At 41.3% G+C, this 26925-nt stretch overlaps 1 protein-coding gene across 5 annotated transcripts in view; it reads right to left on the reverse strand.

Annotated features, from left to right (window-relative positions):
- THSD4 (thrombospondin type 1 domain containing 4) overlaps window positions 1–26925 on the reverse strand; it is a 639243-nt gene that overhangs the window by 256755 nt on the left and 355563 nt on the right. The window lies entirely within an intron of this gene.

Consider the following 26925-nt stretch of genomic DNA (forward strand, 5'->3'; position numbering starts at 1 on the left):
GTCATCCTGCGAGGAGAGCCACAACCTGGTCATGGCATCTGTTGAGCCTCTGAAAAAGCCGCTAGGATTCTGCCAGCATGTGCCCTGAAAAACAGCCAAGGCACAAATTAACACCCACTTTCCGGCAATGGGAACAATTCCTGAAAAAGCCACTTCTGCAAAACCCGAGGCAACCTGGAATAATCCGGGAGCCAAGATACAATTTATTACTTCACAAAGAACAGAGAATTCTGATCCAGCAGCAAACTAGCTGCTGGGTTTTTTCCTTTCCCACACTAGCTACATTTTAAAGGCCTGACAACTCTCAATTTACAAGCCCAGCCTCAGAAAGGAATGCTTCAAATAGCCAAGATTTATAGAATGTCATAATGGAAGACCAAGTAAAGATGGGGTCCTCTTCAACCCCTCATCTTAGAGATGGGGCCACTGAGGCCCAGGCAGAGTAAGCAAGTGAATTGCCAGATGTAACACACTGCAATGCATGATGATATAGCCCGCCCTGAAACCATAGTATTTGAGCGTCAGGATCATTTATCTTTCTAACTCCCCCAATTTTTCTACTACATTTAAACACCAACAATGTTCTCAAATTCACATTTTAAAAGAAATATTTTTCATCTCAACCTAGTAGACTCCAAAAGAGGATTCAGGCATGGCTTGAGAGATGGAGCTAGCCAATGTCAAAGGTTAATTTCTAACCCTGATTGTGTTTCCATGAAGAGGTGATACCTAACGTGGGGACCAAAGTCACAGTCTAGGCATTAGGGAGACACAGGATAACTCATTCATTCATTGCTGGTGAATGCTAATTGGTAAAACTATTCCCCAAAGAAAAAAATGACACCATGAATTATATGTTTTAAAGACATCCAAATCTCAACTTTAACCCCAAATTTTTACTTCTATAGAACACTTGAAAGTTCTATAACCAAGAACATCATTTACAAGATGTTCACTTTGCAGGAGGTTAGTAGGTAGTAGCAAAAAACTAGAAACATCTTAAATATAAAATAGCAATGCTTAGATGAATACATTTGGATATGACCATTTGTGAAATGTTATGCACTCAATAGAAAGGCTATCTATACTCTCCAACAGAAAGAAATGTTCACAATATGTTGCTTTCAAAGCACATTATAAAACAGCACATTTAGTATGATCCTGTTTTTGTTAAGCTGAAATCATTTTATTTATTAACAAATAAAGAAGTATGAGATCATCACCGGACAATAAGCCCTAGGAAGTTTTAATTTTTTCTTCTTTTGTTTCTTATTTTCTATTTTTTGCAATGGAAATGTAGTGGTTAATTCATAAAGTGTTTTTGAAAAGTCTTAAAAATGAAACACATTAATTATTTACTACTCAAGGTGGAGACCAGCAATAGAATAACCTTAATACCTTCTCTACTGGCAGGTTCCATGAATCAAATGGTGATGCTTATCTCTGTGCAAATGTCTTTCGAGTCCTCCTAATCACTTTCTCAGGTGGCCAGAAGGAATTGGCTCTGTCCATTACAGGCACCATTACAAGTCTTATGTCCAAGTCAGAAATGCGACCTCTGTGATGACTGCTCTTCCTTCCTCTGGTAAAGGGAGCCTCCCTCCTGTTCTTCCTTACCTTTCTCTAGGCTGAGAGAATGATGCAGCCAAAGGGATCCTGGCTCTGATCTCAGTTAGCCCAAGTTCAAGTATTGTGCATGTGTGCTAAGTTGCCTCAGTCATGCCCAACTCTTTGTGACCCTATGGACCATAGTCCCCCAGGCTGCTCAGTCCATGGGATTTTCCAGGAAAGAATACTGGAGTGGGTTGTCATGCTCTCCTCCAGCTATCTCTCAGCCCAAGGATTGAACCCACACCTCCTACATCTCCTGCACTGCAGGCAGATTCTTTACCTGCTGAGCCATCAGGGATGCTCTTGACTCTGCCGTTTATTTGCTGCCCCACTTTATTTAACGTATATGCAGAGTACATCATGTGAAATGCTGGGCTGGATGAAGCACAAGCTGGAATCAAGATTGCCAGGAGAAATATCAATAACCTCAGATACCCAGATGATACCATGCTTACGGCAGAAAGTGAAGGGGAACTAAAGAGCCTCTTGGTGAAAGTGAAAGAGGAGAGTGAAAAAACTGGCTTAAAACTCAACATTCAAAAAACTAAGATCATGGCATCTGGTCCCATCACTTCATGGCAAATAGATGGGGAAACAATGGAAACAGTGACAGACTTTATTTTCTTGGGCTCCAAGATCACTGCAGATGGTGACTGTAGCCATGAAAGTAAAAGACGCTTGCTCCTTGGAAGAAAAGCTATGACCTACCTAGACAGCATATTAAAAAGCAGAGACATTACTTTGCCAACAAAGGTCTGTTAATCAAAGCTATGGTTTTCCCAATTTGTGGTATTGCATGGTAGTGCATGGAAGTGCTATTCGTGGTAGTGCATGGAAGATTTAACTTGCATGTTCCTGATAACTAATGATGTTGAGAATTTTCTTTTAACAGGTTGTTAGTCTTTTTAGATTATGAATTCTTTCTTTTAATATTTATGTATTTGGCAGCATCAGGTCTTAGTTGCGGCATGCAGAATCTAGTTTTCTGACCAGGCATAGAACCTGGGCCCCCTACACTGGGACTGTGTGAAGTCTAAGCCACCGGACCGCCAGGGAAGTCCTAAGATTATGAGTTCTTTATGTACTCTGGATACAAGTCCATTGTCATGTAAAATGGTTTTAAAAGTAAGTTCCTACCTACCTCAGACATTCAAGGTAAAGAGCAAATTAGACAATACTGTGACAGGCTATAATTAAGGATAGCCTTTCAGTGTGGCTGGTAAAGAATCCGTCTGCAATGCAGGAGACCCTGGTTCAATTCCTGGGTCGGGAAGATCCACTGGAGAAGGGATAGGCTACCCAGTTCAGTACTCTTGGGCTTCCATGGTGACTCAGCTGGTAAAGAATCCACCTGCAATGTGGGAGACCTGGGTTCGACCCCTGGGTTGGAAAGGTTCCCTGGAGAAGGGAATGGCTACCCACTCTAGTATTCTGGCCTGGAGAATTCCATGGACTGTACAGTCCCTGGGGTCCCAAAGAGTCAGACACAACTTTCACTTTTTCTTAATGGAAATCACAATTCTCCTGTTAGTGAGAAACAGGATAACTGGTACTACAAGCATTGCAAGGATGAGGCATCCTCATGTACCAAGAGGCTCTCAGTTCTGCCTCACCCCTTGGGAGGCCTCTGTCAGTGCTGAAGGGATGTGGACTTGACCCTACCTGACCCACTGATCCTCTTGATTCTGTCTTCCCTCACACTGCTTCCCCATCAGCTTGTGTCACGATGATTCTTCCCTAGACTCTGCCTAGGTTTTAGATCAGTTTATTTGCTCTGATCTCTAACTGCTTTCCTTTTTCCTGAAATACTAGGTTTTGGGCTTCCTGCAACTAAGATTTATGTTTTTATTTTCCGGTGTAATTTGTTGCTTATCCTGAATCCTGTCCTTTACCCAGCTTCCTGTCTGCCCTCTTGGCTCTAACTTGAGGTCTTGCTTTTATTCCAAGAGTCAAAAGGTGCTTGTACTGTTGGTTGTTTATGTGGCTTCACGCCCTTGGTTCTGTCCCAGGTCCAGCCTACTTTATCCCCTGCATATCTGGGCTTGTCCACAGTCTGCTAGACTTGGTTCCTCATTCTTTACCCAAGAAATAATATTGCCAGGGCACTCTGTGTGGTAAGAGGTGGATTCTGTTTCCCGGAATAAAAGAGTAGTATTAGCTTCGGCACTGAAGGTCTGCAACAACTGACTGCTTGTTGTCTTTCCCTATCTAGTTTTTGTTGTTTTAAAAATAAATTTTCCAATAGAAAATGTATTTATGCTTTTCCCTATTAAATTAAAAAGTCAATAGGAAATAATAAGCTAGGATCACAAGAGTTGCCAATTCATTGCTATTTCAAAGACAAAGTATTCCTTGCTAGACTAAAGAATCTGGATTCATGTGATTTTTTGACTCTTCTATATATTCATTCCTTCATTCATTATTCAGCATTTATAGATCAATAGTTAGATGTGAATTGCTGTGCTTGGAGCTGAAAATACAAACAAAACCCAGACACAAAACCCTACTCTGAGATGCTCACTGACTGGTGAGGGAAGCTAACAGGTAAAGAACTTTGCTTCTAAAAAAAAAAAGAACTTTGCTTCTATAACGCAGCAAGCATTATGATGCAGGTACAAGGTGCTACAGAAGTGCAGGAATATTTATTCCTGGAGGCCGTCAGGACTGACAGTGATGGTGACATTTCACTGAAAAGGTAGTACTCAAGCAATGCATTAAAGAATAAGTAGAAATATGACAGAAATACAGGGAACAGTATCAACAGTAATGTATTTCTCCAAACTCTTAACCTCCCAAGATGCTAAAAAGACTCAGTTCTAGAAATTACATTAGCTAAAAGGAATGCTTTGAAAAGAGAGAGAAAGTAAAAGGAAAGAAAGAAAGTTTATTCAATAATAAAAAAAAGAAAGGACACCTAGGTGAGTCATGCTGGGATGATGAAACTCCCTCCGAGGTGCTATCTGAGAACCTGGAAAGAGACTGAAGAAGCAAGCATGGGTGGTTTCAATCACAGAGCGCCCCACCCTGTGCCTTCCTGGCAGGCTAATATTGGCCTGACCTCGTGAAAACAAACACCAGGCCCATTTTGCTCACTGTTTCATTGCGAGAGCTGTGCCTGGCACATGGAGCACTCAATATTTGGTAAAAAAAAAAAAAAAATGGATGCTAGATGCCCTGAACACGAGGCAGCAGAGGGCAGCGTGTCTCCCGCAGGCAGACCGCTCACCCTGCCTGTCTGGGCTGTCTACACCTGGACTTTTGTTTTTCCATTTTCATTCTGTGTCAGCATCTTGATCCTTGCTCTGCAACATTCAAACCGTGATGATCTGAAGGTTGATCTTAAGAGTATTTCGTGCCTATTTGAGAAAGGACTATTGGGGAAATTCTTTTGTAATCGGAAATTTAAAAAGTATTCCTCTAGTTTTCCCTCAAACCACTTTTAGTTACAGAGACTGTTTTAGTTAGTTATTCAATTTATTTATTTTTGGCTGCGCTAGGTCTTCACTGATGCACGCGGGCTTTTTCTAGTTGAGGTGAGCGGGAGCTACTCTAGTTGCAGTGCGCGGGCATCTCACTGCGGTGGCGTCTCTTATTGCAGGGCACAGGCTCCAGGGCACTTGTGTTTCAGTAGTTGTGGCACACAGGCTTAGCTGCCCCAGGGCGTGTGGAATCTTAGTTCCTGGACCAGGGATTGAACCCATGTCCCCTGCATTGGCATTAGATTCTTAACCAGTGGACCACCAGGGAAGTTCCTATGGAGACTGTTTTGAGGGGGAGGAGACCTGCCCAGGAATCTGACCCAGAAAAAGTATAAATATATCTGACATCTAGCTGGGCATGAAATGGTTGAATACGATCACCCCTGGTTTCAGTGCGTAACTGAGCCACAGAAGTAAGTAACTTCTGTTATTTCCGAAGAAACACCTCAAATGGACCTTGATCTTTTCTTGCAAACCTGCATTCCCAGGGAAAATCTACCTCTGGCAAGGGCCTGCATAATGTGACTGGCTGGGGCAAAGAGTTGCAGACTATCAGGAAATGCACAGCAAAACCCCAATGAGATATGCTCATACACCTGCTAGAATGGCTATAATAAAGAAGATAGATAATAACAAGTGTTGGCAAGGATGTGGAGAAACTGGAATACTCACACATTGCTGATGGAAATGTTAAATGGTGCACTTGTTTTGGAAAACAGTCTGACAGTTCCACAAGAGGTTAAACATAAAGTTACCATATGAAAGCAGCTATTTCATTCCTGGTTATAGACCTAAGAGGAATGAAAACAATACATTCACACAAAAACTTACATATGAATATTCATTACATCAGTATTTATAAAAGCCAAAAAACGAAAACAACGCAATGGCCATCAATTGGTGAATGGATAAACAAATTGGCATATCCACACAATGGAATATTATTCAGCAACAAAAAGGAATTAATAACTACAGAAACATGCTACAACATGGATGAATTTTGGAAACTTTATGCTAGGTGAAAGAATCCAGACAGAAATGAGCATATATTGTCTGATTCTATTTATGTGAAATGTTCAAAGTAGGAAAATCTATAGAGACAGAAAGCAGGTTTGTGGTTGCCGGGGGTTGTGGGGGGCGGTGAGAGTTTGGGGAGAAATGGAGGATGACTGCTAATGGGTACAGGCTTTCTCTCTGGTGTAATGAAAATGTTACAAAATTGATGGGGTGATGGTTGCATAACTTTGTGAGTTTTTAGGACAAACTGTTTTAGGACAAATTGTTGAATTTCAGAACATGAATTATATGGTATGTGACATATCACAATAAAGTTGTTTTATACACACACACACACACACACATACACACACATATATATAGAGAGAGAGAGAAAGAGAAGGCAGGCAAGGTGAAATACAGAAGAGAGGCAGGGACAAAGGTCAACCACAAAGGGAGGGCCAGACTGTCCCAGGACTTGACATTCCCCTGGATAGGCAGGGTTCAAGGCAACATCAGAACCACTTCTGCATTTCAGCTTTACTTTTATTGTATGTGTATGGGAGTATATGTATTATTTAGCTAACTCTTGAGAAACTATAAATCTGTGCTATGCAATATGGTAATCATAGTAGCCCAGGTGGCTGTTTAAATTTAAATTATTAAAAATGAAATAAAATGGAAAATTCAGTCCCTTGGTTGCACCAGCCCCATTTCAAGCCACACATGGTTCATGGTGACCACCCAGCAACAACAGATATAGAACATTTCCATCATCTCAGAGCGTCCCTAGCAGCGCTGCTCTGGACGGTTCACCTGACTCCTGGGGGGTCAATCATTTACCACCAATCCTTTTAGCTCTCTTTAAAGCCTAGAGTTAAAAGAAGTCTTTCAAGTTTTGTTGCAGTTAAGACCCCAGGCCAGGAAGAAACGCAGAGTCCTGTGAAGGCTGGAGCCCAGCAAGGCCTATTCCTATGTGGGTGTGTCGCTGTCTCATACACAGTTGTTCTGCCCTGTGGGGATATTAGATGCTTTTTATTTCTTAAAGAAAAAAAAAAATGAAAGAAAGAAGGAAAAGAATTTCAGTATTGTTTTTATAATACTGCTGGAATAATAAACAATTGTTTAATGTTCTGTGCTATGAGATTAAGCCCCTAGGGGAATAGGTGGGAAGATAAATCAATATTTACCAGTAAGTTCTTTATCCTACCTTAAATATTAGCTTAAACTTGAAAACCCATGGTTTTTGTTGCTGCCTCTCCTTAAGCCCACATTTCACGAGTCTCCTGTTCTTGCAGAGAAATAATCATTTCAGAAGCAGTGGGAAATATTTGAACCATGTCCATTCTGTACGTTTTACTGTCGTCTTAATAGTTACAGTAAACATAGGGGTCACAGGAAAACATCGCCAGACTGAAGTGGCTTGACCTTTGTAACACATAAACCCATAAAAGTTAGTGGGAGTCAACAGGTATTGCTAACAAAGCCATTGTTGCTGCTGTTGTTCAGTCGCCAAGCCGTGTCCGACTCTTTGAGACCCCGTGGATTGTAGCAAGCCAGGCTTCCCTGTCCTTCACCATCTCCCGGAGTTGGCTCAAACTCATGAGCAAAATAAGGTCATGGGGTCAGCACAGTTAATGGTAATTTGCTAGAATTTTGGACTAAACCTTGTGAGTTGAACTAGGGGTCTTGCATTTCACAGATCTGCTCATACCCCAAAACTAGAGACATTGGCAGTTGGGGAGCACTCACACCAAATGAGGACCATGTTGGATATAGAAGCTGCCACGTGTTCAACTTGCAGCCACACTCCTGAGTTCTAAGACACTGGGAAAATAGCAAAATTCGGTCTCCAGAGAAACCAGAAGAAAATCTCAGTAGGGAATATGGAGCCAAAAACCAAGTCATTATATAACGTCGGTTAGATGGTCCAAAGAACATATTTCCTATTGCATGTTAAAGCATCGCCCTCCCTGGGGTCTCCAATAAAGATCCTTTATAAACACTAACTGAATAAAATTCCCGCCACCATCTCCATGGGGGATATATATTAAATACCAAGCTTTTCTTATCAATGCTCCCACTAAGCTGTGAGAGGTGAAATAACTTGCCTTAAATCACGGCACGCCAGGAGGAGTCCAGGTGCGCTGGCATCTGAACCTGCTTTGGAAAACCTCATTATAATTATACAGAATATGACAAGAAATACAATCATTATACAAAGAATTTTGGAAGTTAAGCAGCTATTTAATCAAAGTCACTTAAATGATTTATGGTTGGAAGGATCAAAGAATTAATGTTACAAAATTAAGCAAAAGCCAAAATGAAAGCAGTGGGAGGGGGAATATTTGGTTTTCCCACATTTTAACTCTGTTGTGAAAATGAACCCAATAAACACTCGAATATTTGCAGTGAAAGTAAATCTTTTTCCTTTTTCTGGGGAGGAAGGAAAAATGACAATAAAATTTACACTATTTGACTCAGTGAGAAGACCCAGTTATTCCAAAGATCTAATCTTCCCACCTTTAGCTAAAAAGGGAAGAGAATCTATTCTTCTTTCTTCAGTCCTTTTAAGCCAAAAGCAGAGAAAGAGGCTGGTGTCTCCAACCTCTGCCTTGGACCAATACCAAATGTCCATGAAAATGCCCATGGAAACCAAATTGGCCGCCAGTTCCATAAACAGCCCACAACCAGAACAACTCTCTTTTCCTTTCCTCCTCGTTTCCCAGCTTCCCATGGTTTGGCACCCCATCCAACTGACCGGCTCCACTGAAAACAGAAGCCATGTTTTTATTTCTCCTTATCTTTACTCACACTGCTCTCCATGCTCCTGATGATAAAACACAGCTCAGTCACACCACCAAACACAGTCACACTCAGACTCTGGGATCAGAGCCTGGCCTGTGGGAAACACCAGTGTTTGTTCAGTTTAAATAAAAATGTCTCCTCCTAGAATGGCCACCCACAGTCAATGATGAGCACTCTGATCATCCATTCACAATGCAAAAGGCTCTGCTTGCCATCTCTATGCATATGCTATCAGTGAGTTGAGTTCCACAGAGAGGTCAAAATCCAAAACAGGAAATGAGGCTGGACTGCAAAGAAACCTTTTTATGCAACTCTCATGTCCACTCTTTTTTTTTTTTTTAATTATTTGTTTGGCTGCATGGAGTCTCAGTCGCATCACTCAGGATCTTTCAGACTCTCTAGTCATGGCGTTCAGGCTTAGTTGCTTTGCAGCATGTGGAATCTTAGTTCCCTGACCAAAGATTAAATCCATGTCCTCTGCACTGCAAGCTGGATTCTTAACCACTGGACTACCAGGGACGTCTTCCCTCTCATGTCTATTCTTAATCCAGGTAGCATTACTACCCACATGTTCCTGCCGTTGTTCCCATATCTTACTCAGGTTCTACTCAAATATCATCTCAGTGCAAAGACCTCTGATGACATAATCTAAAAGAGTGGCACCCACAGCATCTCTCTCCAGCCTTTTCTTCCCATTTGATGTTTTTCAGAGCAATTATCATCACTGATATTCTATATCGGTGTATCTGTTCACTGCTGATCTCCCCCCTAGAACATAAGCTCCATGAGGGCAGGAACTTCTGTCTTGCTTACTGCTGCATGCCCAGTATACTTATGGAACACCTGAATGGATGAACAAATAACTGTCATTCACTGAGAAGGTACTTGCTGTGTTGTGCTTAGTCGCTTACTAGTGTCTGACTCTTTGAGACCCCGTAGACTGTAGCCTACCAGGCTCCTCTGTCCATGGGGATTCTCCAGGCAAGAATACTAGAGTGGGTTGCCATGCCCTTCTCCAGGGGATCTTCCCAAATTAGGGATCGAACCCAGGTTTCCCACATTGCAGGTGGATTCTTTACCATCTGAGCTACCAGGGAAGCCTAAGAAGGTACTTCCAAGCACCTAATCACAACACCTACCAATTACTGAGTGCTTCCAAGATACCAGACACTGCAGGGAGTACTTTCAGCAAGTTCAATGTGTGTTCTGGCAACAAGGTTTTGTCAATGGGTCATATTCTGCTTTTAATCAATAAAAACGTCTCTTGCAGCAGACTCTAATGTAAACTCTGGATTTGGGGTGATAACGATGTGTCACTATAGGTTCATCAGTTGTGAGAAATGTACTACTTTGGTAGGAGATGTTGTTAATGGGGAAGGCCATGTATTGGGCTCAGGAGGATATGAGAAGTTTCTCTACTTTCAGTGTTTCCGGGAACCTACATCTGCTTTTAAAAAAATAAGTCTTCAAAAAAAAAAAAAAGCCTCTTGCCCTAGGATAGCAGTGACACACGTCCCTAGGGTTATTCATTTACCTTTTTTTCATTCCAGTATGGAAAGCTTATATCATCTACCAGCATGGATACTAGAATGATTCCTATTGTATTTATTTCATTTTTAAGAATATCCATAATATTTATGAACTGGAGCCTCCTGGAGAAAAAATTCTTTTTAAAGCCAATAAAACACCACAACAACCAGATTTGAATGCTTTCATTTAATCTAAATGAACCAGTGGTGTGGCTTGGTAGATGAATCCTACAAATAGGTAACAGATGGTAAAATTTTCCAGGGAAAGTAGCTTCAGACTTAACATCTAATTAGGATCAACTATTTTTCTGAATGAGGAATCCATTTGAAGTTCTTAGTTAATTTCATTTGAAATGGTTTCTATTGGGTAGAGGATTCAGTATGGTGTCTGATATGGTGAAAGCAGCCAATAAAATATGTGGGGTTTGGAGCCCAACAAACCCCAGTTTGACTTCCAGCTCTGCCACTCATCAGCCGCGTAAAGTGAAGTGAGATGACTTCGTTCTTGGCGTTTAAATGTCCTTGCTGCAAAACTGTCATTGTTTACCTAACATGCAATGATTGTTTTCTCTGAGAGCTGATTTGACCCCACTTACAGATAATGAGTTAATCTATTGCTGGCAGAAGACATGAGACCCCTGGGTCAGAGACTAAAGATTTCATTCCTTGACATCACAGCAAGCGGCACGGACATCAGTATTTACATCAGTTACTCTTGTCCGCCAAGCCCTTGGAGCCAATGCAGAGGGATCCAGATAGATGCTGCACGCGTGGTGGGTTTGCACTGCAGCTGAAGAGCCTGAGGGATGTCCTACTCTTAGAGCTAGCAGTAAGCAAGCCTGCTCGTCATTCCGTAGGTAGATCTTATCTCATTTTTCAGGGATGCTTGACGAAAACACAATGCTGAAGAGTGGCTCAGGTAAAAAGCAATCATGGCTTCATATCCTTGGCTTACTCAGGAAGGCATGTAAGAACACAAGAGACCCATGATTAGATTCCCCAGAGTGCCTCCAACATGGTAGTCAAAGATGCTATCATTTCTCTTAGAAAGGTATCCTTTTAAATAAAGTTTCAATCTTATTTGGTATCATCACTCAAAGAATCCTAAAATGTTTGAGCTGGAAGGAAGTTTGGAAACCCAGTGGTTGTGAAACTTTAATAATGACACAGAATCATTTTAATGAATGGAGAAGTGCTTCATGTAATGTTAGGAAGAGAAGCAGGATCCCAAATTCTATTTATAATATCTTTTCAATATTCAGATATTTTAGGTATACTTTATATACACATGATATTTTTCCATGTTATACAATTTCTACCATGAAAATGTGCTTTATCATTTTTCTCTTCAGAAAAAAAATGCCACGTTCTTGGTCAGCCCCTTCACTTCACAGTTGAGGAACTCAGAAGCAGACAGGTTAAATGACCTCCCCCAGATCCCCAGCAGGTCCTCTGCAGAGCTGGAATGCAAGCTCTCTGTTTTCCAGTGCTGTGTATTTTGCTTTCTTCTCTAGGGATCTGCAAGGGGTAGCAGGGCAAGGCGGGGTATGGAGGGTCTGACCAAGGTAACCAAGACCCTCTGGACTTGGGGGGAAGCTGTTCTTTGCATTTTGAATGACTGCTGGAAGCTGGACTCAAGCTCATCTGCCCTTTACTACAGTGGACAGGAGGGAAAAGAATTCCCTTAGCTGTGAGCTTCTTATGGTAAGCCACTCAATGTTAACAGTTGGCAGCCAACTGGGATGCGGCTTAACCCAGGGCAAAACAAAACCCTGGGACTCCAGGAGGCAGGACTGAGGTTGGGCTCTGGCACAAGCTCCTGAAGGGTTGGCTTCAGCCTGAGCTATCTGAGTTACCTGTCTAGACAGTTCCTATTTCACTGGATAATTAAGTCGCCCTCCCACTCGCTTAACTATGTTCACAACTCATGTAACACATCTTTCTCAGCCACACTCTTATTTCTCTCTTCTTTACCCACTATTACTTTCAAAAGACATGACTGCACCACTGTACTTTCTATTTTACTTTTTAGTAGCAATGACTTTGCTCCTCCCTGCTTCAGGAGAAGAGCTCAAGACAAGTTATTAGAAGACCTAATTGGGGTATTGGCCAGTTGGCTTGGGTGAGTCAGAGTGGGGCCCTTAGAGCGTCATGGGGTTTACCCCTAAAAATTGTACAGTATGATTCTGGACCTGCTTCCATGAGGTGTGTATCTGAGGAAGGCATCTGGCTTTCTGACACCTGTTACAGATGATTGAGCTAACATTCCAACTCTGCGTCTAGGATTTTCTGCAGGCATGAGAGGGGTTGAGACCAAAGATTTGATCTCTGTCTTCAAGGAGTTTGGAGTCTAGAGGGAGATGGAGTTTGCAGTGACAGTACCTTGAGGTAACTGCTAGGAACTAGGTGACTCCACCCCTCTTCTCCTCAGTTGCTACCTTTCAAACTCTGAGACAACGGAAGGAGCAATGTCCCCAGCTAAGAACAGATCAGAGAGAAGAGATCTAAGTGCGGTTGAAAGGAAAACACAGATGAGTCTAGGTCTTTCAATATGGACCCCTCAAAAACCCCGTGTTATGCAAAATAGTGCCCTAAGAATAGTAGGATTTTGGGGGAAAGTTTCAGAGCCAACCACTTAAAACCTGTGCAACTTTATAACCAGAAGCCAGGCAAAAACAATCACTGGTTCCCGGGATATAATTTAGCACCCCACACAGGAAGCTTAGAGTTCCGGAGTCGATCTTGGGGATATTTAAAATGTACAAAGACAAGAGTGGCAGCACTGGCTTGCAGTTTTTGCTGAGGCAAGATGATGAAGCAGAGGCTTGAGCCACAGGGCAGCCATTAAAGGCCCAGCAAAAAGCACAAGTAACTGCAGTCCTAGAGTACCATCAGGCAGGAAGTTGCTTCTGGAGGCTGGAGCCCTCCATATGTACTCATTTTTAATTTGCTTAGAATAGGTCCAGATAGTCAAAGTTATGGCTTTCCAGTAGTCATGTACCCATGTGAGAGTGGGACCGTAAAGAAGGATGAGTGCCTTTCTTTTGAATTGTGGTGCTGGAGAAGACTCCTGAGAGTCCCTAGGACAGTAAGGAGATCAAACTAGTCCATCCTAAAGGAAATCAACCCTGAATATTCATTGGAAGGATGGATGATGAAGCTGAAGCTCCAATACTTTGGCCATGAGATACGAAGAGCCAACTCATTAGAAAAGACCCTGATGCTGGGAAAGATTGAGGGCAGGAGGAGAAGCGGGTGACAGAGGATGAGATGGCTGGATAGCATCACCCACTCAAAGGACAAGAGTTTGAGCAAACTCGGGGAGATAGTGAAGGACAGGGAAGCCTGGTATGCTGCAGTCCACGGGGTAGCAAAGAGTCAGACAACTTAGCAAGTGAACAACAACAACAACAAAATAGATCTGTAAAGGCTCCAGCCTATGCAGAACCCTACTAAGGCTTTGTTTTGCTTTCTTTTGTTGTCCTGTTGAAGCTGCTGAAGTTTGTAATTCTACTTCCTTTTTAAAAATTTTTTATATTTTTAATTGGCAAATAATTGCTTTACAATGTTGTGTTAGTTTCTGCTGTAAAATAACGTGAATCAGCTCTATGTGTATACATATACAGTCCGTGGGTCACAAAGAGTCGGGCACAACTGAGTGACTGAACAACCACCACAGATATCCATATACATATAGTCCCTACCTCTTGGGTCTCTCCCCGACCCACCTCCCCCTTCCACCCTTCCAGGTCATCACAGATCACCAACTTTAATCCAATTGCTTGCTGATAGATGGGGCTATGCTCCCTCTCTGTTAGTTGTTTGGCCTGAGGCTACCCAGTTGTGGTGTCTACAGACGCTATGGTAGGGTTAATTGCAACCTCTAAGAGAGGTCACGCCAAAGGGCACCTCCCAGGATTGCTGCTTGCCAGTGCCCTCGCCTCCGCAGTGAGCCACTCTTGGCCCATGCCTCTACGGTAGACACTCCAACATGAGCAGGTAGGTCTGGTTTAGTCTCCTGTGGGGTCACTACTCCTTTCGCCTAGGTCCTGGTGCATACAAGCTTTTGCTTGTGCCCTCTAAGAGTGGAATCTCTTGTTTTCTCTCAGTCCTGTGCAAGTCCTGTAATCAAATCCCACTGGCCTTCAATGTCAGATTCCTGGGGATTCCCAGTCCCTTTGTTGGATCCCCAGCCTGGGAAGACTGACGTGGGGCTCAGAACCTTCACAACAGTGGGAGGACTTCTTTGGTATTATTGTTCTCCAGTTTGTGAGTTGCCAACACAGCAGGCATGGGAATTTGATTTTATCCTGATTGCACCCCTCCTACAATCTTATTGTGGCTTCTCCTTTGTCTTTGGATGTGGGGTATCTTTAATTGGTCAGTTCCAATATCCTCCCGTCAATGGTTGTTCAACAGCTAGTTGTGATTTCAGTGTTCTCACAGGAGGAGATGAACGCATGTCCTTCTACTCTGCCATCTTGAACCAATCCCCTATGTGTCTTTTGGAATTATGGTTTTCTCCCGTATATGCCTAGAAGTGGGATTGCTGGGTCATATTGTAGTTTTATTCCTAGTTTCTTAAAGAATCTCTATATTGTTCTCTATAGAGGCTGTATCAATTTACATTCCCCATCAACAGTGCAGGCAGATTCCCTTTTCTCTACTTCCTCTCCAGTATTTACTGTCTGTACATTTTTTAAATCATGGCCATTCTGGCTGGTTGGAGGTTACACCCCACTGTAGTTTTGATTTGCATTTCTCTAATAATGAGTGATACTCAATCTCTTTCTTTCTTAGAAAAACCACTGATGAATCAACTTAGCTTCCATGGTATATTGATATCATTCCTCCTTTTACCAGGTATGTGGGAACTAAGCAACGTCACAAGAATACAAGTTAGAACAGAATAGCACCAGAAAGAACAGCCTAGAACACAAACCCTAGAAAGTGGCAGAGAGGTCCAGTCATCACTGACCTTGAGCCAGTTCCAGCTGAGAAAGATACCCTACTCTTTAAGCAATCATAAGTGATGGCAGGGAAAAAAACAAAAATATTGGGGACTGTGGGATATACTGTAGGATCTTTTTTTCCTATATGAAACTTGAAGGTTTAACATGTTACATAGTTTTGTGTGGATTACATGATTTTTGATAACCTTGTGTTGACATTCTTATCTGGGATGGAATGCCCAGTGTTGGCACTTATGCTGGATAGGATGAAAGGCTGGACAAGGCAGGCTGCTTGCAAACAGCCTGGGCTTGGTTGGCAAGAGAGTTACAAAGTAGAGCCAACCCATGGAGACAGATTTACTGCCTCTATCCTGTTCACAGGTTGCTCCTCTTGCAAGCACAAAGGGAAGAGTGACAGAATCAACAACCCAATACTTAAACTGGGCAGGGGTTAGGGGAGAGGTGCTGAAACAGGTCACTCATTCTGATAGCTAATGCATTTTCCTAAATGGCATGGTGCATAGCCTGGGCCACAGAAGGAAGAAGCAAAAACCAGACTCTTGCTTGCAAAAGAGATTTGACTCCCAATATCAAAACCAGTAAAAATGTAAATGAAAGGTAAAGAATAAAAAGGGCATATGGTAACTAGACCACGAGTCTCTGTGGGCAGGGACCAACTCTTGACACTGTGTCTGAACAAAGACTATGCACAATAAATTGTTGAGTGAAAGAAAATATTTAATATGACATTGTGGGCAGGAGCCCCATTAGAAAACATGTTCATGCATTTTTTCCTCAAAAAATAAACAAAAACCATTTATCAACCTAAATTTTTTAAAAAGGATTTCACATTCTTTTGCTGTTTACTTCTCAAAACAAAGTGACTGTTTATACAAAGAAAACAACAGGCTCCTCTGCAAGCCTTCAGGACAGTCCTCCTCAGACCCTTTGTTAAGCTCAAGCTGATAGCTATTAATCAAGTAAGGGTTGCCAAAAGGTTCCTGCATTTTCCAAATTGCAGTACTTTCCTTTTGTAAGATCAGATAACTGTAGTATTTGGCTTCTCATTAAAATCTGCCTTACCTATTTGAAACATATTTTTCCATCTACGTTGTGTTCCTGTACAAACTTGAACCACTTAAATTTCCTCTACTTTTGCAAAATTTTAAAATTGGGAACTTTAGATATTTTTTTTTTTTTAACTTTTGCTTTTGACCGCTATTCCATTTTTCATTTGCTATTTTCATCACAAATTTTGCCCCTGTTTGATTTGGCTGTCTCCTTTTGGCTGCCATTTTTTCTCCGTCTTGTTCTCTGTTTATATCTCATTTTGCATTTCAGTGCTCTCTGTCTCCTTCCTCAAGCCTTAAGAATGTCTTTTTTAAAAAGTGCATGTCTGTTTCATTCATTCTCTGTGATGATGTTTAAACGGACACTCAGCAAACCTCTGTAAAAGGAAAGACTGTTGCTGCTAAAGCAAAAGAGTGTAAATGTGGTAACAGGGTTCCAGTTACGGTACAAAGGAACAAGGTTCTGAGGATGTCTGAGCGGGGACTCCATGCTGCTCCATGGGTGCCTGGAAGGATGGGAGACTGGCCATAGCACAGGACTATGTTGGGGCAATGGCAAGAACTATGTTCAAAAAAAAAATCAAGGTTAATATCCCTTGTCATGTTGTGTGGATATCATGTGCCCCCCTCCCCAATACCACATGATAAGAAGGGTTTATGGAAGATTTGTGGTAATTTTCCCCCAAACCCATAACTCCAGTCTAACCATGAGAAAACCTCAGATAAACCCATTTTCGAGGGATGTTCTATAACATCCCTGACCACACTCCTAGAAATTGTCAAAAAATTTGAAGGACATGAAAACCAGAAAAGAGTGCGGGGCTGTCACAGACTAGAGGAGACTGAGGAGACCTGAAGACCTAATGTGACCTGGGATCCTGGCTTGGACCCTGAAACGGTGATGGAAAAACTGGCCACCTGAATGAAGTCTGTGTGAAAGCTTTAGTTGCTCAGTTGTGTCTGACTCTTTGCGAACCCATGGACTGTAGCCCGCCAGGCTCCTCTGTCCATAGGATTCTCCAGGCAAGAAGACTGGAGTGGGAAGCCATTCCTTTCTCCAGAGGATCTTCCCGACTCAGAGACAGAACCTGGGTCTCCAGCATTGCAAGCAGATTCTTTACCATCTGAATCACCAGAGTTTAGTTAATAGTGATGTCCTAGTGTTGGCTTTTTTTTTTTTTTTTAATTATTTATTTATTTGACTGCATGGGGTCTTAGTTGTGGCACATAGAATCTTTCACGGTGACATGTGGGCTTCTCTAGTTGTGCTGCGCAGGCTTAATTGCCCTGTGGCATGTAGGATCTTGGTTCCTTGACTGGGGATCAAACCCGCGTCCCCTGAATCAGAAGGTAGATTCTTAACCACTGGACCACCAGGGAAGTCCTAGTATTGGCTTCTTAGTTTTGACAAATGTTCCTTGGTAATGTATCCTGTTAACATTAGGCAAAAATGAAACTAGCTAAACCAGTGCATAGGAGTTCTCTGAACTATCTTTGCTAATTTTCTGTAAGTCTAAAATCATTCCAAAATAAAAACTTTATTAAAATAATTAATCCAAATAATATGTTAGTTTCAAGTTCCTTGAACTTAGGTCTTTAGCCATTGGTTCCATTTTGTATCTTTTCTTTTCCCTACTTTCTATAATTATTTGCATACTTTGTGAGAGGAGTATATGGCTTCAGTTTTTAGGCTTCTGAAATTGTTTCTTCTGAGGTCACCTGACTTAATCAAGAAGTCCTTTAATCTTCCATCAACTTCTTCTGCATAAATTAACAGTGGTGACCATCCTCACCTTTAATTTTCTTAGCTTCTGTAACTCTGCATGCATACGTTCATTCATTCCCTTGTGCATTCACTCAACACACATAAATTGAAGGTCCTATAATAAGCCAGGCTCTGAGCTACCACTGGGGACTTAGAGTTGCAGCCCTCAAGTCATCAAGATAAAGAAAGGTGAAATTCTTCATGACTTGCTTATCATCGAACAAGGGCATGTCCCAGGGGCCTTGCTGAATCTAAAAGGTATGATCTGCCCTGCTATTTGAAAAGCCTTAATTTCCCACCTCATTCTTTACCATTCTTTTTCACCTCTTCCCTCTCCCTCTCGGCTAAGTCCATGATATATATACACAATCATAATTTACTGAGTAACTGGGTTCCAAAGGTTGTCTGCATAATAAGTGCCAGCATGAACTGGTCCTTCATGGTCATTTGAGTTAGAAAATTACAGCACAGACAAAGGTTCCATTTTCCTGTTTTGTGCATGATTTTCATCTATTGAAAAAGGGGAGGGCTGGCTCCAGGAGCGAAATTGGTGCTTCTTTTGGCTTTATTGTGCCGACTGTCCTTCAAAACTTTCAATTCAGGGCTTGAAAGCAAATAAATTAGGTCATGACCTTGGAGGGTGATGCTCTCTGGGGGAGGGGAGTCAGAAGGTCAGCTCCTAGGTATTGCTCAGACCCCCTCGACTGCAGCAGAGAGGTGTTGCCCAGACTTGCTGCCCCTTGGCTGTAGCAGCTCCTAAGGGTCCCTGCCAAGCTGGAAGTTGCCTTGTTTTGTTTTCACTTATGGACCAGACAAGGTCCTAACATGTGGGCTCAGAATCCCAAAGCAGAATGGCTCCATGGAAAGGCCAGGTTCAAACAAAAGTTTTTATGTGAAAAGAGAGAAGCCAAGCGCTCCATAAACCCAGCGTGCTCACACGAATTCTGTAACAGTGGATCCTACAAGAGATCCACTGGTTCTGGGCTTTGTTTCGTTTCACCTGATTTTTAGTAACACTTGAAAAGAAAGACAAATATCATATGATATCACATATGTGTGTAATCTTAAAAAGTGGTACAAACGACATTATTTCCAAAATAGAAATAGAGTTATAGATGTAGAAAACCAACTTAGAGTTACCAGGGGGAAAGGAGTAGGGGAGGGACAAATTGGGAGATTGGGATCGACAGACACACTAGTATATGTAAAATAGAAAACCAATAAGGACCTACTGTATAGCACAGGGAACTCTACTGAATGCTCTGTAATGATCTCTATGGGAAAAAAATCCTTTAAAAGAGAGTGGATATATGTATATGTATAAGTGATTCACTTTGATGTACAGTGGGAACTAACATGACATTGTAAATCAACTATACTCCAATAAAAATTGAAAAAAAAAGAAAAGCACCTTTATTGGAAGACTGTCCCCTAGCAGGTTGGGTGGGGTTTTGTTCACATCTCCTATAGTATGTAGCACCCTGTGCTATTCTTACACTGTATCAATTCACATATATATACTATACACATGTACTAACATGTACTAACTTATATACACTATATACATGTTAGCACATGTATATAGTATATATATCATGTATACTATAGATCCCTATCCATATGGACATGCAGCCATGAAATTAAAAGACATATGCTCCTTGGAAGAAAAGCTATGGCAGACCTAGACATAACTTTGCCAACAAAGGTCCATATAGTGAAAGCTATGGTTTTTCCAGTAGTCATGTACAGTTGTGAGCATTGGACCATAAAGAAGGCTGAGCACCAAAGAATTGATGCTTTCACACTGTGGTGCCAGAGAAGACTCTTGAGAATCCCTTGGACTGCAAGGAGATCAAACCAGTCAATCCTAAAGGAAATCAGTCCTGAATATTCAATGGAAGGACTGATGCTGAAGCTGAAACTCCAATACTTTGGCCATGTGATGCGAAAAGCCAGTTTATTGGAAAAGACCCTGATGCTAGGAAAGATTGAGGGCAAGAGAAGAAGGGGGCGACAGAGGTGAGATGGTTGGATGACATCACCAACTCAATGGACATGAGTCTGAACAAACTCTGGCAGACAGTGAAAGACAGGGAAGCCTGGTGTTCTGCAGCCCATGGGGTCACAAAGAGTCGGACATGACTTAGTGACTGAACAACAACAGAAAGACCACATGTACATGGTTTGTTTCCTCTCTCCAGCTCTCACAATGTTTTCTACCCCTTTTCTATCTAAAGACGGACAGGAGCCTGAAACCATCTTCTGTAGAAACACTTCCATAATATATAATATGATATACAATGTATAATATGTAACATTGGGCTGGCCAAAAGTTCATTAGGATTTTTCTGTAAGATGGTGTGGGAATACCTGAACGAACTTTTGGCCAAACCAATATATACCATATGATGATCCAATCTATTATTTTTCAAGTCAACTGTTTGAACTCTTCTTACATTCTACTTTTCAGTGCTTTAATCATAATTGAGCTCCTTTGAGTTTCTTCATTTCTCTAACTTGTGAAACACAAAACTTGATACATTATTACTATACACAGTTAATGTCAAGTTGGAAGATTTTTAATAGATATTATAATTGTTCAAACATCCTTTGTGCTTGCTTTTGGATAAGATGTTGTGTTCTTATTGATCTGTGGCCCATGGTGACCTCTAAATTGTTTCCTACAGAACTTCACAAAGAAACATATCCATTATTTTCATTCATTTCCCCACCCTAATGATGATGAACTTTTGTACTCCTAGATAATTTCAACATCCTATAAAAAGTGTTGAGAAGTATTTTTAAATGCTTTCTGGACTGACTCTATATTATATATAAGCAGTTCAAACATCTAAAATACCTAAAGGCACCAACTTTCCCTGATTACGTGCCATTCCTTTTAGTAGCGATATCAACTCTAAGAATCATGCTATTTATCCCCATACAATGGGGCTCTAATTAAGGTCCAGTTCCCACAAATGTTCTGGAATTTTGTGAGAATAGTTCTCTATGAGATCAGTATTGTGGATTAGTCCTACTTAATTTCTAAAATCAATCAATGTCAAAGACCTCATTCTCAGTTTTATATTTAAACATATTCCAAATTCCTGGGCAGATCTTAAACAAAGTTAAATAGGTGTGTTCACTGTTATTTAACTTTGTGATTGTTCTCTCTTTGGTGACAGAGATTATGTAACACGTACCAAGTGGAGGAGGCAGAGATGGGAAAGGGAAGCCACAAAGATAACTCAGTGACAACAAAGCAAAAATAGTCCTGCAGTTTCACAAGAGTGCCAGAATGGAAAAAATTATCTGCATCTTTAAATTCATATCTGCCTGTCAGTGTTAGCTTTCAAAAGAGACTCACAAGGTTAATGAAATACTCCAGAGCACAATGGATTAGTTCATCAATTCAGCCATGAAATTTCCTTGCCTTATTGAAATATACTTGCCAAAGGATGGCTAATAATGACCTCAGCATTACCTAGTCCTGGTATGAAGGCAGTCAATAGCTCATATTGGCAAAGTTGGAGAACACCAGTATGGAGAGGAAGAGAGATGAAGAGAAGAGAGAAGTGGAGAAAAGAGGAGAAAGGAGAAGAGATTGAGGACTCTGGGTGAACCCAGACTCTGCCATGGACTTTAATAACTGAAGCTATTAAATGTGAATCTCAGTTTCTTTCTTTGCAAGATAAAGAAACCAACATATACCTCATAAGTTTGTACTAAGACACCTTCTTCCTGCCTCCAAAAAAAGAAAGAATCCCTAGCTTTGGTGATTTTTTTCATATCCTTTCATCATCAACAACATTCTTTTTGTTATACATAAAGAACTGTGCTAAGCACCTAAGACATATTAGCCTGGCCTTCAGTTGCTTAGATGATAAATGTAGGAAGATGTAGTACATGGCATCTTCTGTGACATAGCAAAAAGTGTCAGAGACAATATGTGCTTTAAAAACTCAGTATTGAAGAGACCACTGCTCCATGAGCAGTCAGAATGAAGGATGGGCTTCCCCCTGGGCCTTGAAGAAAGGATCAGACTCAGTAAAGAGACACATCCTTGGTAGAAAGGATGGTATGTGGAAAAACTGCAAAGAGGGGACAGCAACTCTGAGCACCAGGAGTGGGACTGATGAGACCAGGGTGAAGGGTTTATGTCTGAAAATAAAGAGAGACACGGTAGGACAGGCAGCACTTCTTGATCAACATCAAGCAACATGCTTTCTCTAACATCAACTTCATGCAAGTGGATATGCTTGAGCTTGCTAATCAGGTGACCTAAGTTACATCACTCAGAAGATAAACCTGAGCACTGCACAGGATGAATGACAAAGGCAGACGCAGAGGCAGAGGGATCAGTCACGGCGACTACATGAATGTCTAGGAAACCAGCGGTGAAGCCTGGACGGGGCAGGTGGTCATGGCAGTCTGAGGAAGCAACGATTCTAGAGAGACCCTAAGGATGAGGGGCATTAGGAGAGGCAGCCACAGGATTAAAAAAAAAAAAAAGAGAGAGAGAGCAAAAAACAATAAAATACTGTCCCCAACCCTATGTATCAGTAAGATATAATAAGCACAACTAGAGGGAAAAAATGTTAGATATTCTAAAATACATTTAAGGTTCTTGCACACAGCAGGAAGCTTTTGTGGGTCTCAACCTTCAAAGGGTCCCAAAATGTTAGTGTTTTAATTAGATGGGAAATAATCAGCTTTCTCAAGAAGAATGAGCAGTTTCCCTCATAAAGCATGATAAATGACGATATTATATGGATTATTTCCACAGATTCTTTCTGATTAGACAGTGTTACAAAACTTAATATTGCTTTGAGTAATATAATCCAACAGCAGGGTTTCTATTAGTTAAAAATTACTCAATCATTAAATTTAAGTGTTAGATTTCTATCACCAGCTCATTCTGGCTCCACGCCAACCCCAGTTAGGACAAGCACTTAAATCATTAGAAGAATCAACCTACACCCGACTCTTCCCTTGAAAAGAATTGTTTCCTTTAAATATAATTTTAACCCAAACATGTTTAATTTCCGCATTTGAAAATTCCATTGGCGTGTACCAGACAGTTTATCCACCAAGTACACTGAGTTGATGATCTTGAAGCAATATTCTACTTTTCAGGGCATTTATAAAAAAGCATTTATTTTGTTAGACCACGGCATTAAAAACCCATTACACCTACTCAATGAATGAGAAATCTTTACTGTCCTCTGATTATATTCAAAGACCAATACTCTATGTCGATGAACAGAAAGAAAACAATTGCAACAGAGTGCAGTAGCCTGAGGACCTTCTAACCCAGTGAGGACTGCTTGGTAAGTTATGCTTTTCCCCACAAAATTTCAGCCTTAAAAGATTAAACTTTATCTCTGTAGACAAGACCTCTTGAACAAGGAAGCAATGTAGTAAGCACTCTAAGATGAATTTAATCAGATGTAGTTTTTAAATATATTTCTTATATTCATATATATTATTTTATGTACATATATACCTTCATACATCTTTTTTAGGTGTTAGTTCTAAAAGGTCTTAAAGATCTTCATAGAACCGTTCAACTTCAGCTTCTTCAGTGTTACTGGTCGGGGCATAGACTTGGATTACTGTGATATTGAATGGTTTGCCTTGGAAACAAACAGAAATCATTCTGTCGTTTTTGAGATTGCAGCCAAGTACTGCATTTTGGACTCTTTTGTTGACTATGAGGGCTACTCCATTTCTTCTAAGGGATTCCTGCCCACAGTAGTAGATATAATGGTCATCTGAGTTAAATTCACCCATTCCAGTCCATCTTAGTTCGCTGATTCCTAGAATGTTGACTTTCACTCTTGCCATCTCCTGTTTGACCACTTCCAATCTGCCTTGATTCATGAACCTAACATTCCAGGTTCCTATGCAATATTGCTTTTTACAGCATCGGACCTTGCTTCTATCACCAGTCACATCCACAACTGGATGTTGTTTTTGCTTTGGTTCCATCCCTTTATTCTTTCTGGAGTTATTTCTCCACTGATGTCCAGTAACATATTGGGCACCTACCGACCTGGGGAGTTCATCTTTCAGTGTCCTATCTTTTTGCCTTTTCATACTGTTTATGGGGTTCTCAAGGCAAGAATACTGAAGTGGTTTGCCATTCCCTTCTCCAGTGGACCACATTCTGTCAGACCTCTCCACCATGACCTGACTGTCTTAGGTGGCCCCATACGGCATGGCTTAGTCTCATTGAGGTAGACAAGGCTGTGGTCCATGTGATCAGATTGGCTAGTTGTCTGTGATTGTGGTTATATCAATAACCTCAGATATGGAGATGACACCACCCTCACAGCAGAAAGTGAAGAAGAACTAAAGAGCCTCTTGATGAAAGTGAAAGAGGAGAGTGAAAAAGTTGACTTAAAGCTCAACATTCAGAAAACTAAGATCATGGCATCCAGTCCCATCATTTCATGGCAAATAGATGGGGAAACAGTGGCTGACTTTATTTTTGGGGGCTCCAAAATCACTGTAGATGGTGATTGCAGCAATGAAATTAAAAGACACTTACTCCTTGGAAGGAAAGTTATGACCAACCTAGACAGCGTATTAAAAAGCAGAAACATTACTTTGTTAACAAAGGTCCATCGAGTTAAGGCTATGGTTTTTCCAGTTGTCATGTATGGATGTGAGAGTTGGACTATAAAGAAAACTGAGCTCTGAAGAATTGATGCTTTTGAACTGTGGTGTTGGAGAAGACTCTTGAGAGTCCCTTGGACTTCAAGGAGATCCAACCAGTCCATCCTAAAGATCAGTCTTGGGTGTTCCTTGGAAGGACTGATGTTGAAGCTGAAACTCCAATACTTCGGCCACCTGATGCGAAGAGCTGATTCATTGGAAAAGACCCTGATGCTGGGAAAGATTGAGGGCAGGGGGAGAAGGGGACGACAGAGAATGAGATGGCTGGAATGCATCACTGACTCAATGGACATGAGTTTGGGTGAACTCTGGGAGTTGGTGAAGGAGGCCTGGCGTGCTGTGGTTCCTGGGGTTGCAAAGAGTCAGACACGACTGAGTGACTGCACTGAACTGATACCTTCATACACATGGCCATAGTCCCTTTCTCTTCTCCTTATTAACAGAGCATTTTTTTTATTGGAGCATAGTTGCTTTACAGTGTAATGTTAGCATCTGCAGTACAACAAAATGAGCCAGCTTTATGCATACACGTGTCCCCTCTTCTTTGGATTTCCTTCCCATTTAGGTCACCACAAAGCATTGAGAAGAGTTCCCTGACCTATACAGTCAGTTCTCATTAGTTATTTGTTTTTATACATAGTAGTACATATATGTCAATCCCAATCTCCCAATCCATCTCATCTCCATTTCTCCGTTTGGTGCCCATACATTAGCTCTCTGTGTGTCTACTTCTGCTTTATTACTCAGCCATAAAAAGAAACAAAATTGTGTCATTTGCAGAGACGTGGATGGAACTAGAGATCATCACACAGAGTGAAGTCAGAAAGAGAAAAACAAGTACTGTTTATTAACACATAGGTATGGAACATAGAAAAATGGTATAGATGGACTTCTTTACATCATTGGGAGAAATATTCAGAAATCTGTATAATTGCATTCTTATTGCAGGAAGATCTCCTTTCAGTGCAACAATTTCAGAATCTGTAAATTATCCTTCCTTTTGCAAAATATTCTTTGGGGGCTAAAGAGCAATGGCAATGCTGGTGGTCTTATTTTTCAGATGGAAAAGTCCTGAGTATGCCCAGTCTTCACATATTTCCTTCTCTTTTGGTAACTAATTCATCATCTTGCTTAGGGCACCAAGCTTCCAGCAAATGCTCCCAGAGTGGTTTCTCTCATTTTCACCTGCTGCCACCCCAAGTGGAAAGGGGCGAGGCTGGGCCACAGTCTTTTCCTGTTTCTAGCATAGTTTCTGGTGGAGATTCTGAGTCATTTACTCACTCTCTCAATTTCCCTTAGGACAGACACTGCTTTTAGTTCATGCATCAGAGTGCCCAATGACATGATGACAGCTTCTACCATCTCTTGTTGACAGGGTGTCCAAGGAGATGTCAGTGGAAGGTGTAGGGTGAATTTCTGGCAAAGTTCCCTAAGAGAGAAGCAAGCAGTACTATACTTTTTGTCTTTCCTTCTTTCATCTTGTTGCCTGGAATGCATTTCTGTTGACAGGAGCTACTGCAACCCCTGGGACCCTGAGGCAACCTGGATGAGAGCTGCAAGTTGAGGAGACAGAACAAAAATGCAGAGGAATTTAGGATCCTCACTGCTGCATGCAGTGTTCTTTCAAGTGAAAGAGGAAGAAAACCACCTTTGGGACTCTACCATGGTTATTTGGAGTCTTCTGTTTGTACAACAGATTCTAATCTTAATGTAATGTGTTAAACCAACAGCTTTCTATTGTACCCTAAGTCAATCTGAATATCAAAAACTCACCTCTTTAATACCATGAGGTAACACTGGGATGAAAAAGCTAAAGTTCAATTAAGCTATAGACAATGCATCATTAAATTATCTCAGTTCAACTGAATCAAGGAACATCTCAGACTTGTGCAGGACAAGTGAGATTCTAAACCGACCTGTAACTTCAGAAACCAAAGGATGGTATTTAGCTGGGCTTCCCAGGTGGCACAAGTGGTAAAGAACTGCCAATGCAGGAGACCTAAGAGATGTGGGTTCAATCCCTAGGTCAGGAAG

The sequence above is a fragment of the Cervus elaphus genome, chromosome 12, assembly GCF_910594005.1.
Source record: "Cervus elaphus chromosome 12, mCerEla1.1, whole genome shotgun sequence".
Taxonomy (NCBI): domain Eukaryota; kingdom Metazoa; phylum Chordata; class Mammalia; order Artiodactyla; family Cervidae; genus Cervus; species Cervus elaphus.